We start from the raw sequence: 17,916 nt of genomic DNA on the forward strand, positions 1-17,916 counted from the left end.
CCTTTATTTTATTATTATTTTTTTTATGTTTCCTTGATCCCATGAAATTCCTTGATTTGATGGTATTTCCTTCAATATGAAAATTCCTTCAAATCTTGGAAATACTTCATAAAATTAGGGAAAACTCACAGGACCGGGCCCTAACCGGCCGACCATGCCCAAGCCGGTCCCATACGGCCTTATTTTATTATTATTATATTATTTGTTTCCTTCATCTCATGAAAACTCTTTCACTTCAAGGAAAATTCCTTTATTTCAACAAACTCTTTGGTTTCATGATATTTTCATAAAATCATGAAAAATATAATAAATTTAGGAAAAATGCTATGGGATCGGGTTCATTGGCCGGCCGGCCATGCCTTAGCCGTAGCCGGTCCCACACTTCATGATTCCTTTATTTTATTATTATTTTCCTTCATCTCATGAAGTTTTTCTCAGTTTCAACAAAAATCCCTGACTTCTTCATATTTTCCAAAATGATTGCTCAAACGCACATCAGAAAATATCAAACTTCTCAAGACTGAGACACGACCACTTTGGTGACTCGAGCATATTACCTTGACCGACAAGGTTGGATCTTTGGCTTGCAAGAGGCCGGTCCCATATATTTTCATCATTTGACCTAATTTGTTCATATTAGGTTCAAACTCTTCCAAATAATTTTGGGGATTTCATAAAATGATCGTCATTCGATCATGTGACCACCCAGGGGACGGTTTCATGACCCCTTGGTCGGCCCCTCATCCCGTCATAATTAATTAGGTTTTATCACCTAAGGCTCAGACGAGCATTATTTTAATAAACAGTTAAACCATCATTTAATCATCATTTCTTCAATGTCTTCAAGGGACTTTGATATTTTGCTCACTGGAGCATCTGGGCGCTACATGGTTGATTCATCATACCATGTAGCCGATCCCTCCTTCATTCCATGGTTAATTTTCAATAAACCATCAACTGATCGAATTAGGGTTTTGAGTCCAAGGTTCATAATCCCAGATTAAAACGCTAATAATTTTACATTGATCTCATGATCAACATTTTATTAATTATACTCGGTCCAGTGGCCTGTATCTTAATTTAATTTTTTATCTGGTCGCGCTACCAATTATTCATCAAACGAGCATCATTTGCTCAGATGATAAATATTTGCTCAAACCAAGGAATATTGGTTCAACTCTCAATATTCTACAATTCATCGAATGAGCAATATTTGCCCACCTTAACTATCGACGTTTACTTGAGAATTATACCTCTGTCTTAACATACATGTTCAATTCATGAGATTCAGAATATTTACAAATCATGTTCAACTCAGCAATACATGGACTCATCGTCCCATGAAGTCAGCAACTGACTAACTAAATACACGCCTGCCTTGCAGACTCCACAATCATGAGACATCAATCGTGTCACATTGGGGGTTATTAACTAGGGTTTTGGTATGGCGGTCTACGGCACGTGTGTTCATGCACACTATGAGAACGTGAGAAAGTCGTGCAATCAGTTGAAGAAGTTAACAAAATAGTGGACGGAAAATCGACCAAGCGTCCGCACGTTGAGCAACTGGTTTTAACACACGATTTTCATTTCTCAACTCTTTGATTCCATCAACTGTCACAATTCATGGGATCATGGTGTTTAAAATTCTAGCAATATAAATAAGTCTCTGAATCATGATTGAAGAACAAGACAATCTTACGTCAAACAGAAAACACGATATTAACAACTCAACGTCTAAGCAAATTCAATCATTCAGAACTTATCTTATTTTCAGAATACACAACACACCTACAATCTTCGATCACCATTGATCTCACACATTTCTCAGCTTCCCTCCTACAGATCGACCCATCCTCCCTTGTGACCGAATTTACTCTGGAACGGCCATTGTCTTGGTTTAGGCCGGAGTACTACAGATTGATATCTCGAATTTAAAGCACTCCCTTCTTGCAGTGCATATATGTGAGGTTTGACAGTTCGCTCGGTTCAAGGAGTTTCCTCTGCACGGTCGTCTCCTCAATTCCGTAAAAACCAGCAACTCGTTTTTTCCCATCTACACCGTGGCATGGCAGCGTGCCAGTAGACGTGGCATGGAGACGTGCCAGTAGCCGTGTCATGGCGACGTGCCAGTAGCCGTGGCATGGTTCCATCACTAGTAGCCGTGGCATGGCGGAGTTCCAGTAGACGTGGCATGGCGGCGTGCCAGTAGCCGTGGCATGGCAGTGTGCAAGTGGCACTGTAGCATGGCCAAAGCTAAGGTTTGGCTCCGTGGCCAAAATTAGGGTTTGGAGGCGTGGCCAAGGCTAGGATTTGGCGCCGTGGTAAGAATTAGGGCTTGGCGGCGTGGCCAAGGATTGGTTTTGGTGTTGTGGAAGAATTAGGGCTTCGCGGCGTGGCCAAGGCTTGGTTTTGGCGTCGTGGTGTTGAACCCACGTGTGGCATGGCAATATTGCCCAAGTTAGGGTTTGGCATATCGAAACCCTAATTAGTGCGTGCGGCATGCGGCCGTGGAATGGCGATTAAATTTGTGCAAATGGCGCTATGGCTATGCCGAATGAACTATGGCGAGGCCATGGTGTGGAAGCGGCCACATGAGAAGGGATTTCCGTGGGTGTCTATTTATGGCAGTTTGCCACGAAGTGGCGTGTTACCGCGGAAGAGTGGCATGTTGGCATGCCGATCAATATGTTATTGTGGCAGGCGCGCTTGGCTTTCCAGTTAGTATGGTGGCGCGGCATGGTGCGTTTGTCCTTTAATGTATGGTGGCAAGTTTAGAGCGACCTGATTGGTCGAGGGAGATAGGGACGGTTTAGGATGGGGAGTGGCCAATGGAAAGTGGCGCCGGCTGGCCTAAAGCATGGCGTCGCCTCCCTTCGCTGCTGCGACCCCCTGTTTTTTTTTTTCTGATTCTTGGCCAGGTTTCGCACCTGCTAATCCATGGCGGATTAATTACCTAGTTTGCCTAGGCTTAATTTTGAAAAGTAAGGTCTGGTATACTGCCCGAGGCGCGAAACCCTAACTTCTGCAAGTTAGTCAGGGAAATTAATTGAATTCTATGTGTTGACATAGATTTATTTTAAGTTTATTTCCAGAGAGCAGCATGCTTTTCTGATTTGAATAACTTATGTAAAGAACATATCCTTGATACTTGGAGATTTGTGCTACTCTGTTGCGAGTGAACACAAATCGCCATGCCATATCAACATTAAGGGTCCAGCCGAGGAACATATCCTTGATACTTGGAGATTCGTGATACTCTGCTGCGAGTGAACACAAATCGTCATGCCATATCAACATTAAGGGTTCTGTCGGGGAACATATCCTTGATACTTGGAGATTCGTGCTACTCTGCTGCGAGTGAACACAAATCGTCATGCCATATCAACATTAAGGGTTCAGCCGGGGAACATATCCTTGATACTTGGATATTTGTGATACTCTGCTGCGAGTGAACACAAATCTCCATGCAGTATCAACATTAAGGGTTCAGCCGGATAACATAACATAGAAGGCATTCAGAGGAACTTATATTAAGAGAATATACGTGAGGCACCGAAATTTACAGAACATCTGGGATGGTTGCTACATTCGCCAGTCTGGATAAATTTCATGTAAATATATTGAATGGCTCAATAAATATGTCGGTGGAGAGGTTAGCAATCACGACACCGTTTCTTTACAGAGTGATGTCACATCAGATGCAAGGTTTTACGATTTTAACCCTAAGCTAAAAACCACCATCAACACTCGGTTATCAGCCCTTGGCCATTTTCCAAATGGGGGGTGGATATTTTCGAACACTTGATAGAGGGAACCTCAAAGAGAAAATATCTTATTGTGGTTACGGATTATTTCACCAAGTGGGTAGAAGCGAAGGCTTTTGCAAGAATTAGGGACACATATGTCTTTAAGTTCTTGTTTGAGCAAATCATATGCAGGTTTGGAATACCAGCCGCCATAGTCTCTGACAATGGCAAACAGCTGCAAGGAAAGAACATCGACATGTTGTTCAATACTTTCAACAACCAGAAAAACAAGTCCACTACTATATACCCTAAGAGCAACGGACAAGCGGAGGCGATCAACAAAACAATAGAGATGAGCTTGAAGAAAAAGCTAGGAGCATACAAGAAAAGATGGTGTGAACAACTACACAACGTCTTATGGGCCTACTGAACTACAAGAAGGGAGATTACGGGAGAAACTCCATTATTGCTGACCTACGGAGCCGAAGCGGTCATCCCAACGGAGATAATACTACCAACAACAAAAACGGAGGCATATGAGAATAATCTAACAACATACCTAATGTTAGAAAAGCTGGATGATATCGAATAAAGAAAAGAAGTGGCCTTACAAAAGATGGTGAATTATCAAAGAAGGCTAGCTCGGGAATACAACAAACAAGTCATCCCTAGAAACTTTGTAGTCGAGGAATATGTGTTATGTCAGATTCCACCATATAAAAGAAAGAAGGAGTGGGGCAAGCTAGATCCAACATGGGACAGGCCCTACATCATACATGACGTCGCCGGAAAAGGGTCTTACTACCTAAGAACCCTAAAAGGTGAAGTATCACAACACCCTTGGAATGCAATGTACCTAAAAAAGTACTACCCGTAAGAGAATGGTGATTACTTAGGAGAAGAAAGGAACGGGCCTTAGCCCACCATATTTTATCCCTGATCAAAGGTATTATAAACATTATTAATCAACGAAAGAAACTTTTTGCTAAAGAATTAGTTTCGGTTAGTACAATTGGGTTAGAATAAACACCCTCCGTCAGGATTGACGATAAGAAAAGGCAAGACATAACTGCGCATATGTCAATACTCGGATCCTCGGGACGATAGTTCCCTTCATGAGGAAATAAGAAAAAGTAAGATATCCCCTATAGAGATACCTTGTCGAAGTAAAGCAGTCTTCGCGTTGAACGCTTAGGGTTACAGGAAAACTATTGGCCACGTAGGAGCCTTCGCCACGACGGTACTTTCTGTCCAAAGGATACTTAGGTAGTACGATGAATGTTCCACCCAAGGTTAAACATACCTTAAAACCTTGTGATAACTTGAATGTGCGATCAAATAGACAAAATACGTCTACAAACAAAATATTTATGCAATAACATAGGTAAAATAATAATGTTACCAAAATACAACTGACATGTCTTGAAAAGTTGCAGATAAAGAAGGTTCAAACCATCACGAAGAAGTGTTTTAAGAAAAGAAGACAACACAATGGGCACCTCAGTTGAGGGCATAATACAACAAAGAGTTCAACTGAATACGACTGGATCAAGGGTAAGGAAGACGAGGAAAGACAACTCCTTCAGCTTGGAGCTCGGCTTCAGCAAAGGAAACATTGATATAGTCAATGGTCAAATGCTAAAATTGCACCTTCATCTTAGAGGACTGAGACTCCAGATCCGAAGCCGATTTCTGACGAAGTTCCATCACCTGAGCACTAAGGTGATCGTTAGCTTCCTGGAGAGCCTCAGCCTTGAACTTAGCAGCAACATCAAACTGACGAGATATCTCCAGTGAAGATAGTTGGCCTTCAAGATGACTGATCTTGGCGTTTTCTCCCACCAGCTACTCCTGGAGACCTGTGGATACAAAAGAGTAAGTAATAAGCAAAGCCAACAAAGGAAACAAAGGATGCTGCCAGAAATATAAAGGACCCTAACCTACCTCCTGCATGGCTAAGGAATTCTTCTAAACTATGCTGGTCCTCAGCAAGGTCCACCTCAGCGGCTTAGAGATCTTCAATAAGGGTATCTCGTTCAGTCCGAAGATCATCAACATCAATTTGGAGCGACGCATTCTCAGAGGATAAAACTTGGTAAATATTCTCTAATTCTTCCAATCTCCTAACCAAGGATGCATGTGGACATGGAGGATGATGCGGAGCCAGCCTCAACAAGTCTACTCTTAAGAAAGCAAACCTCAGAAGACAAAACGTTACGCTCTGCAGTAACCTTAGCCAATGAAGCACAAGCATCTTCAAAATCTGCATGATATTTCTTGCGGATGATTTCTTGGGCTGAGAGGCGCCTCTCAACTAAGGCAATATCCTCATTTTGCTTTAAAATGAGACCCTCTTTCCACTTAAGGTCTTCGTCACATTCCTTGCATAGCAAAGCCATCTGCTTCACAAGATCTGCGTTATGAGCAGACTCGAGAGAAAGTTGGGCCTTGTTATGAACAGTCACGTTCATCAGCCTATCAGACTTCTTCTGATAGTACCAAACATCGAAGGTCAACTTGGATACCCGTTCCCGGAGATGTCTAAGCTCACTAGTGCTACCATCTGATAGGCGTATGATGTCTCAGGACTATGCAATCGAACAGAAACAAAAACGAAGCTAAGGGAAAAAAAACGAACCTATGGCTCTGGAGGACTCAGCAGCCAATGCAGAATCAGAAGCCTTGCGCCCATCCTCAGCAACTCTAGAAGCATTGTTAGCTCTCTCAAGGGCTAGCAAACAAGCCTCCAAGGATCTTTGAGTCTTTTTCAAGTCATCCTCTAACGAAGATATCCTAGCAGCAGAAGAAATATCACTGGATGAAGGTTGTTGTGCACTAGTAAAGGTATCTTCTTGACGAGCACGGTCCAACAACGCATTCAAGTGAGTACACTTAGCCCTATAAAACTTGAACAAGGTACAACCCACATCTACTTTTTTGCAAAGATGCAAACGACGAAACATAAGAACAAATGAAGGTTCAAAGCAAAGCATGAAACAGTCAAGTAATAAATCACTTACTGAGAACACCGAACGACGGGGAAGAAAATCAACATAGGTGTCCATGAAGGCTTCCATCTATTGGATGCTACCCTGCGGATTTCACCAAAGCTCTGACTAGAGCGAAGGCAGTCCGGGTCAAAGAAAAGATCCTTAGACACACGATACTGAGCAGACAAGATGTCCAGCTGCGAATCTATCTCCAAAGAACCATCCAGATGATGACGATCAACCTCTGCAGAAAAGGGACCCTTTGAATCCCGCAGGATGGATTCAAGAATAGCATCGTCAGAACTCCTAAGGCTCAAACTCTCAGGTAAATTACCTTTCTCAGAATCAGCGACGGCTCCACCAATCACTTGGGAGCGAGAAGGGGCATAAGTACAGAGCCCTCACCACAATGAAGAGACGGCATGGTGGATGAGCTAGGAATCGAAGAAAGAGCTTGAGCACCACATAAATCCATATCACCAGCAGAAGGAAGATTGCCTAATGCGGCCCAATCTGGCGACGAAGACGGAGGTCCAATAACTTTACTAACAGGGGCAGTAGAAACAGACTGAGCACTCCCCAATGAGGTGGGTGTAGCATTGAAGGAGAAACTGGGCAGTGAAAGCACAACCCTTTTCTTCGACTGAGAGCCCGAGCTACTAACCTTCACTACGGGGGGAACACCCTTGGAAAACGAACAACTCGATTGAAACGAAGTAGCAGGAGATGAAGGAAGACTCTTGGAAGCTACAACAGTAGACTCAGTATCGTCGAGACAACATGCAGTGTACCGCTGGGGGCAGAAAACGAGGGTACCTTTGGAAGCAAAGTAGGAGATGGATCTTGAACACTAATAGGGATCACCAATGGACATCACCACCAACTACGAGGTTCTCACCCTCCACAAGGCTAGCACGGATGGGACTGGTGTCACCCTTGGAAACATCTTCCTAAATATCATCCAAATGAGGGATGAGGCCAGTATCCTCAATATCCTCCATATCTTCATCATCCGGCACCTCCTCATCAGATTTGGGGTCCTCATTAGATTCCTCAAGATCAATAATAGCCTTCAACTTGCCCTTTTTCTTGGAGGAATGTGGAAAAACACATGCACCAACTAAGGATCAGGGGCAAGATACTAAGGAACCTACAGACACAATGGTGTGGCAATGATCCTTACCTCCGCAGGTGTTGGCGTAGCTGTTTCAATCGAAGCCCTTCTCTTCCTAGTCCTGGTGGCTACGGAATTACTAGCAGAACCCGGAGCAGTCCTAGCAGCAGAACCTGGAGCAGTTCCAGCAGAAGAAGCAGGGGAAGGCTACAAAAAAAGTCATCAGAGCACTAAACAAAGGCTACAAAAATGCACAAAATAAAAAACCTTCAAGAAAAACGAAGGATACCTCATGAGAAGCAGCAGGGTTAAAACCCCAAGGCTGATATCCATCATACTTTTCAGGAAAGGAAAGAGTTGTACGAGGGACATTAGGATCTGCGGTAATGAAACCGTAGGCCCAAGGACCCACCACACGAAGGGGGGTACGATCCCAGCGATCTTCATGATCAAGATGGATGCGGTCAGACTTCGGCAAAGGTAGCTTAGCAGAATAAGGGATAACAGTCAAACCAGTCTTATCAATCTCATCCAGCAGACGAAGGTTGTTACCTTCCATAATTTTCCTAGCAGCAACATGGATACGGCGAGGGACAACACTCCAAGGAAGAAGATTACTCTTCTGAATAGCATCAGCATATGTAGCATTGACAGAGGTATAATCCTCTTGCTTAGACCTCCCATAATCAAAGAGGTCATAAGACTTCAAAGTAGTCTTTCCTTTACTACGGTACCAGCTCTCACAAAGTGCACGTCTGTAATTACCGGTATACATCTATTGATGGTGGTTTTTTTATTAGGGTTAAAATCGTAAAACTGTACATCTGACATGATGTCACTATGACCATTAGCGCATTTATTGGACCAATAAGCATGCCTACGTAAGAATTACCAGGGTACCTTTTTTTTATATATACATGTGTCAAGTTCCACGGCAGAACCCTTAACATTGACCGACATCATCTATGCCAAACCCTAATTCTCATGCTACTGTGCCAATGGCAAACCATGCCAGCCACGTCTCCGCGCCAAGGCATGCCAACCATGCCAGCCGCACCACCGTTCCAATGCCAAACCATGCCAGCATCTCCGCGCCAAGGCATGCCTACCATGCCAGCCGCACCACCGTGCCAATGCAAAACCATGCCAGCCGCACCACAGGCACCAATGGCATGCCGTGCCAGCCGCATCTCTGCACCACATACGCCAATGGTATGCCTTTCCAGCTGCATCTCCGCGCCAAGGCATGTCAACCGTGCCAGCCGCGACACCGTGCCAATGGCAAACCATTCCAGCCACCTTGTCGCGCCTAAACCATGCCATGTCGGCCTTTCCTTTAGGTTTCCAAAAATGAAGGGTTGCAACAATCAATAGCCACCCTTCCATCTGAGATGCAGATCTTATCCTTCCGAGGTCACCAACCAACACATGGTAACCTTTAGCCCATCGCCAAAACCCTAGTTTTGGTCGCGCCTAAACCGCGCCAAGGCATCCGACCATGCCACATGTGTCAATGGCATGCCGTGCCATCCACCTTGCCGCGCCTAAACTATGCCATGCATCACTTTCCTTTACGGCTGCCAAAACGAAGGGTTACAACAATCAACGGCCACCCTTCCATCTGAGACGCAGATCTTAGCCGTCCAAGGTCACCAACCAATGCATGGTATCCTTTGGCCCAATGCCAAAAACCTAGTTTTGGCCGCACCTAAACCGCGTCAAGGCATGCCGACCATGCCACATGTGCCAATGGCATGCTATGCCAGCCACCTTCCCGCGCCTAAACCATGCCATGTCGGCCTTTCCTTTACGGCTGCCAAAATGAAGGGTTGCAACAATCAACGACCACCCTTCCATCTGAGATACAGATCTTAAACATCCAATGTCACCAAACAAACGCATGGTAACCTTCGGCCCAACGTCAAAACCCTAGTTTTGGTCGCGCCTAAACCACGCCAAGGCATGCCAACCATGCCACATGTGCCAATGGCATGCCGCGCCAGCCACACCTCCGCGCCAAGGCATGCCAACCATGCCAGCCGCTCTGCTATGCCAAAATCCTGGCTTGGCCACGCCTAATCATATCAAAGCCATGCCGGCCATGCTTTCATACCGATGTCTACCATGCGAAGCGTTGCAATAATCAACGGCTACCCTTCCTCTCAAGATGCAAAATCTCGACCGTCGAAGGTCACCACCGAGCCGACAAGTCTCCCAAGCGCTACATGTTTTCCACAGAAACACTCGAGATATCAATACATGTCACAAACTGGGGGATGCTTATTGGGTATTGGTTTAGCAGCTTATAGCGTGCGGCGTACACTGCGCCCGTTACAAGACAGTGTCATAAGGATGAGGCGGTTAGTAAATACAGGGAGTAATGGTGAAACGCTTTCCTTCATTATGGAACATCAATTCCAGGCGTTATCGGTTACCACCTCCTCCCATTTACTCATCCGTTTTCCATTTCTTATGAGACCAGAATACGTTTCACTTCGACTTGTATAAATAGGTCTTACCTATTTCCACCAGAAAACAAGTTTTGGTCAGGAGTATACAACACTTAGAAAACATTTGTTAGCTTTACCATATGTTAGCTTACGCTTTCTAATACAAGTCAAACAACTACTCTTCTAGAACCAACTATTTTGGTCTCAACACTCTCTTCGCTTCCCTCCCCAAAACCAACCCTTCTCCTCCTCTTTGTGACCGAAGCAAGTCTGGAACTGCCATTTTTTGGTTTAGGCCAGATTTGTACAGATTGATCTCTCGAATCTAAAGTACTCCCTTGCAGTACATTTTTTAAGGTTTAGACTCGTTTTTCACCCACTCACGCGAAATTACAGAAATCAGCAAAAATCGTTTTCACCCTCAAACAATTGGCGACCACAGTGGGAGATCAATCTCTCGGTTGCAATATCGATTTCCAGTTTCCGATATCACCTTTCACCTCCAACTTCAACATGGTGGAACTCAGATCCGGATCAGCTGCAAACTCCGAGAACACCAACGCAGAATTTGTCCCTGGCGTTAACGCTACTCCAGCGGCATCACTACACCACCTACTGACCCCAGCAACACCGAAAGCACTCCTTCAGGTGTAACACCACCAATCACCAGGTCCATAGCCGCTGCCGCCTCTAATTTTCCTGTGAAACTTGCTAATCCTGGCAGCACCGAAAGCGCTCCTTCAGGCGTTACGCCGCCACTCACCAGGGACAGAGCTGCCGCTACCGCTCCTAATGCTTCGTCAAGCATGGGGCCTCCAATTACCCCACCAACGGGACGAGAAACTGGAGGAACCAGAGGAAGCCGACCCTATATCACCATCGCTGATTTGATGGAACGACAGGAGGTTCTCGCTAGAGCCCATACGGACATGGTCTCGACGCAGAAAGAAGTACTCGTCTTTAACAAAGCTCTGACAGAGCGGCTACCACAGGAGTCACGCCATCTAGAGACGATGAGAAACGCCTCCAACACCCCCGACGCCAACACCTCGGCAGAACGCATCTCCGTGGACGAAGAGATTCATGCCAGAACCCCATTGGAAAGAAATCAGTCGTCCAATTTTGTCACTTGAGAGGATCTGGAGAAACTTCTTCGGAATCGAATCAAGAGTGATGAAATAGACATGCATCAGCATCAACCTCCTTACCCACCTGAAATACAAAGAATTCCTCTTCCAAGAGGATACTCCTCTCCTCAATTCACCCTGTACGACGACACCGGAAATGCACGTGAGCATATCTCTCGATTCCTGGAGCCCCTAGGCGAACACGAATACAATCACGTTCTTTGTCTGAGGGAGTTTCCGAAATCGCTTACCGGAAGAGCATACACGTGGTACAACAGCATCGTGCCAAACAGCATCCCCAACTGGGGTGACATGGTTACCGCATTTTACAAGAAGTACTTATTTGTGTATGAACAAATTACCTTCTCGGACCTAGGAAGGATGTACCAACGGGACAACGAACATCCAAATGGTTTTGTCAATAGATTCAGGGTTCAAGCACTAGACTGTCATCACCCAAACGTAACTGAGCAACAGTTGGTGAATTCATGCATCAACGGTATGGCTCCCATTTACCGCGCCTTGCTAGAAAACCTGCGTTTCCAGACATTCTCTGAACTCCATGAAGCTTCCAAGCGATCAACAACGACAGTACCAGCATTATTAGAAAGAGTTAGACCAACCAGAGTCGAAGACGTGCGAGAAACTCACGGGAATAGACGTCTCATCAACAAGCAGTACAACGCCGGTCCCTCCTCTGTGAGCGTAGTAAACGAGGGAGGAAAAAGGAAGGCCCCAGCTGCAGACCAGCAACCTAAACGCGAAGCACCAGCACGACGAGAAACTCCGCCACGAAAGGCCGCCGTTAAAGCTCCCATGCGTCATCACGAAGCTGAAGTAAATGCTATGGATTTTCGATTTCCCATTGAGGAGGTGATCGAACTTTTAGAAGCATGGATTTAAGATGATGTTATCAGACTACCATCTCCCAGACGCCCATCGACCGAGGCCGAGATGGCAAACCCCAAATAATGCCACTACCGAAGATTTGTTCATTACCCAACCAGTGATTGCAATAGACTAAATCATATCTTCAAAGAAAATATAGAAGCAGGGGAACTTCAGCTGGGGAACGAGGGAGCACATCGAGATCCACTTCCGGTGAGAAATTATGGAGTCTCTGAGGACTCGTGCACGAGACTGTACAATCCATGATGCAGCATGTATGCAAAATTTTCTACCTTTCCAAGGTGCAGCGTCAAGATATCTTCACGGCTCTCAATCGTGTCGTGTCGGGCAAACGGATTTTTCCTACTACGGAAGCCGCGCCAAGAGCCCAAGCTCTCTCAGGAAGCGGAACTGAAAAGGACAACTGGGGACTGATGACCACGTCCTATTTAAGAGGTATTGAATTCGGCAACACACTAATCGACGCGGCCTCTAACTTCAACATTTTTACCTTCAAGACTCTGAAAGCTGCGGGACTTTCGAAACAAGAGGCTACCCATTCCCCATCCGTGATTAAGAACCCAGAAAGGGAAGCCTTGAACGCGTACGGATACATTAACCTCGAGATCAAGATGGGAGACGCTATAACGCATAGCAAGTTCCATATTTTCAAAGAACTAGGTTAAGACATGATATTGGGGCACTTGTGGGTACTCGACAACAAGGCGAAACTGGGAACATCCCCTCTACCGATGTCAACGCCCGAAAGAATCTCCAACAAGCCGCTCCACCTGCTGCCTTATCAACGATTTACCAATGGAAATCGGTCACCTGGAGAAAACCGGTTGGCGCTAACTCATAGATTCCAAACGCAAGTAAATTTGTCCGAACGATCTTCTCTATAACCAGTCATTTCTTCTCTTATCCCGTCATGGTGACTCAATGCGATTACCGGCACGGACGCTGTCAAGAGATGTGAGTGGGGCGCTGGGCCATTCAAATGATTTGCTAAGAATTTGGAAGCTGCAATCGAAACCGATGAGACCAAGATTCAAGCGGTTACACAACACTCGAACCCGTTTCAAATCGGAGATATGGTGGTCAAAGCGACCTCGTTTCAAGTCGGAAAGATGACGGTGAAGATAGCTGTTCGGACCGATTTACCCAAGCTAAAAAAGGACGAGCCATATCTGGTGGCGGACGTCCTTCTGGGGGGTTATTGCAAGCTCATAAACGCGGACAAGCTGGGGGGGTGTGATAGTTCACTCGCGGTGGCTCAAGCCTTTCAATCCCTAAAAAAGTTGTACTACTTTCTCTTCCAGCACTCTCCCTTTAGTATTTCCTTCATCAATTTCTCTTTCCACTCGATATTTGTATCCCCCCGAGATGAATGCACCTCTGCATTCTTCATTAGGGTTTCGTTTTTTGTTTAAAAGCATACCTTTCCTTCCAAATGAGTTTCCCGAATCTCAAAAAAAAACATATACCAAATAAATCCCAAACCATTGAGAAAGCATTAACGATCAGATCACAACCAGGAATACCTTATTCAATTATCCAAAGCTATGAAGGAAAAAATATACAAACATGGAAAGTCAAACAACCCATTCTAATGGAAGATTTGGATCTTTCAAATGAAAAGTTCTATTCAAAGATGGAAACCGCAAGCGGGATGCTAATTGGAGAAACCCTAACTTTTCCATGAATACAAGGAAGGTAAAAATGAGTCTGCAAAGCATCAGGACGACTAAGAAACAAATAAAAACAGTAAAAAAGGAGAAGCTAGTCATCGAAAGCTAATGCTTGAATTGCCAACGCCTAGGTCAGAGCTCTTTCAAACACTTTCCCCAACAATCTCTCGGGCAGCAAAGATTCCATCCGAAAGCCGCATCAGCAATAACAACCTCGACATTCCACCCGGAAGTCGTCTCAGTAGCAACAACATCCGTCTCTTTACCGACATCCGCCTCAAAAACCGACCCAGCATATGCCACCATGACTCCCCCAATGTCACCGACAACAGTTTCGTCGTCTACTCCGAAAGTTGTTTCAGTTTCACTAACCGCAACATCATCATCTTCCTCGGAAGTCTTCTCAGCGACCTTTCGAGGAGAATTTCCCAATTCATTTACATCAGAATCAAGGGTTATGACACCGTCCTGGACATGGGAGCTACGTTGATTTTTCCCTAAAAGTTTCACAAACTCGGTCTTCCGCCGTTTCAACTGAGAAACAAACTGTCCCGCCATAGCAGTGGGCCATGAAGAAGTTTTGTTGCACCAAAGCCTCTCAACGCACTGGGATGCTTCGCCGCCTTCCCGTTCTTCCTCCAAAGGTATGTCTCGAATAATTTCGACAGCTTCATGGAACAGAGATTCAATTCTATTCAATGCCTCCCCATGAGAAGAAAACTGGCTTTCGCCGATTCCAAAGTTTCTCCCCGAAGAGTTGGAGGTACTCTGTCACTGGAAGATCCCATTATGCGCTACAAAACCAGAGAAGAGGGGTAAGTTTTCACCCTGTCTACACCAGCAATCTACATAAGAAAGAGGACAAAATGGGAAACCAGGAGAAAACACGAGATGATACCTGTAGAGAGGATATGCACGATTTCAGGACGACCTGTGCGAATGAAGGATTTAAGATCATCTCTTATATCCATCAGAGCGATGAGGTCCCGAAAAGTAAAGACTTATACAAGCCGCGAATTGAGGCGTGACATCAGATTCTAATGAAACCATTTTCTACCAGCAAATATAAGGAAATTCCTGGCCATGCGAGATAAATTAGGGTTTGGTGAGAATAACGTGGAAGTACATGTTTAAGACACACTTGCCCGCGTTGTTACTTCTCTGCCTCCAGCACCGAGACTTGAAAACAAAACCGACAAGGTGACATGAGGAGAAGGAGTAACGCCCCTTTTCCACGGGCATAACACTTTTGGAGTTTGAATAAGGAAAGGACTTCCTATTTGAGTCAAGTAAGGAAAAGAGGCAATCGGGCCCGCGAAGACAAGCCACCACCGTGCCAAGTCGTCCGCGCCATGCTTGCCTCGCCAAACCGCGTCATGCCTTGACCCACCGTACCGCACCATGCCTTGCCACGTCAAGCCATCGACCAAGCCCATTCCCACACTCGCGTCGTACCAAGTCCAAGCCAACGCAATGCCTGCTACCCCCTTCCAAAACGCACCAACGCCAACAACTCGCCGAGCCAGCGTCTCAATGTTCCCTAACCCAGCCAAGATGACGCATGTCCAGACTAAGCCGACGATCTTCATCTCACCACTTTACGGTCTACACCACAGACAGAATCTATGCAAGGCCTCCAAACACGAGAATCTTGAACTCTCCTTACCTCTCGAAAAAGGTTAGTCGGACCTTCTTGACCATCTTTTCACGACTTGTCTCTTCTATTTTTGTCCTCGCCTGTCACCATCTTATGCTTACCTCGCAACAATGCTCATGTTCCGAGCTAAGCAGGGGACTTAATGTTGATGGTGGTTTTTAGCTTAGGATTAAAATTGTACATCTGACATGATGTCACTATGACCATTAGCGCATTTATTGGAGCAATCAACATGCCTACGTAAGAATTACCAGGGTACCTTTTTTATATATACATGTGTCATGTTCCATGGAAGAACCCTTAACATTGACCGACATCATCTATGCCAAACCCTAATTCTCATGCTATTGTTCCAATGGCAAACCATGTCAGCCACGTTTCCGCGCCAAGGCATGCCAACCATGCCAGCCGCACCACCATGCCAGCCACGTCTCCGCGCCAAGGCATCCCAACCATGCCAGCCGCACCACAGGCACCAATGGCATGTCGTGCCAGCCGCATCTCTTCACCACATGCGCCAATGGCATGTCGTGCCAGCCGCATCTCCGCGCCAAGGCATGCCAACCATGCCAGCCGCGACACCGTGCCAATGGTAAACCCTACCATCCACCTTGCCGTGCCTAAACCATGCCATGCCGGCCTTTACTTTACGACTGCCAAAACGAAGGGTTGCAACAATTAACGACCACCCTTCCATCAGAGACGCAGATCTTAACCGTCCAAGGTCACCAACCAACACATGGTAACCTTTGGCCCACCGCCAAAACCCTAGTTTTGGCCGCGCCTAAACCGCGCCAAGGCATGCCGACCATGCCACATGTGCCAATGGCATGCCGTGCCATCCACCTTGCCGCGCCTAAACCATGTCATGCCGTCCTTTCCTTTAAGGCTTCCAAAACGAAGGATTGCAACAATCAACGACCACCCTTCCATGTGAGACGCAGATCTTAGCCGTCCAAGGTCACCAACCAACGCATGGTAACCTTTGGCCCAACGCCAAAACCCTAGTTTTGGCCGCGCCTAAACCGCGCCAAGGTATGTCGACCACGCCACATGTGCCAATGGCATGCTATGCCAGCCACCTTGCCACGCCTAAAACATGCCATGTCGGCCTTTCCTTTACGGCTGCCAAAACGAAGGGTTTCAACAATCAACGATCACCCTTCCATCTAAGATACAGATCTTAACCGTCCAAGGTCACCAACCAACGCATGGTAACCTTTGGCCCAATGCCAAAACCCTAGTTTTGGCCGCGCCTAAACCATTCCAAGGCATGCCAACCATGCCACATGTATCAATGGCATGCCGCGACAGCCATACCTCCGCGCCAAGGCATGCCAACCATGCCAGCCGCACTGCTATGCCAAAATCCTGGCTTGGCCACGCCTAATCATATCAAAGCCATGCCGGCCATGCTTTGATGCCGCTGGCTACCAAGCGAAGGGTTGCAATAATCAACGGCTACCCTTCCTCTCAAGATGCAAAATCTCGACCGTCGAAGGTCACCACCGAGCCGGCAAGTCTCCCGAGCTCAACTTGCCAAACAACAACAACATGTTTTCCACAGAAACACTCGATACATCAACACATATCACAAACTGGGGGATGCTCATTGGTATTGGTTTGGCGGCTTACAGCATGCGGCGTACACTACGCCCGTTACAAGACAGTGTTATAAGGATGAGGCGATTAGTAAATACATGGAGTAATGGTGAAACGCTTCCTTCATTATGGAACATCAATTCCAGGCGTTACCATTTACCACCTCCTTCCATTTACTCATCTGTTTTCCATTTCTTACGAGACCAGACACTTCGACTTGTATAAATAGGTCTTACCTATTTCCACCAGAAAAAAAGTTTTGGTCAGGAGCATACAACACTTAGAAAACATTTGTTAGCTTTCCCATCTGTTAGCTTACGCTTTCTGATACAAGTCAAACAACTACCCTTCCAGAACCAACTATTCTAGTCTCAACACTCTCTTCGCTCCCCTCCCCAAAACCAACCCTTCTCCTCATCTTTGTGACCGAAGCAAGTCTGGAACGGCTATTTCTTGGTTTAGGCCGGATTTGTACAGATTGATATCTCGAATCTAAAGTACTCCCTTGCAGTACATTGTTTAGGGTTTAGACTCGTTTCTTACCCACTCACGCGAAATTACTGAAATCAGCAGAAACCGTTTTCACCCTCAAACAAATGCATAACTCCTCGGACCTGAGTCTTGTTCACAGGGTCATCCCTGGTAGAC

Source organism: Papaver somniferum, chromosome 4 (assembly GCF_003573695.1).
Source record: "Papaver somniferum cultivar HN1 chromosome 4, ASM357369v1, whole genome shotgun sequence".
Classification (NCBI taxonomy): Eukaryota; Viridiplantae; Streptophyta; class Magnoliopsida; order Ranunculales; family Papaveraceae; genus Papaver; species Papaver somniferum.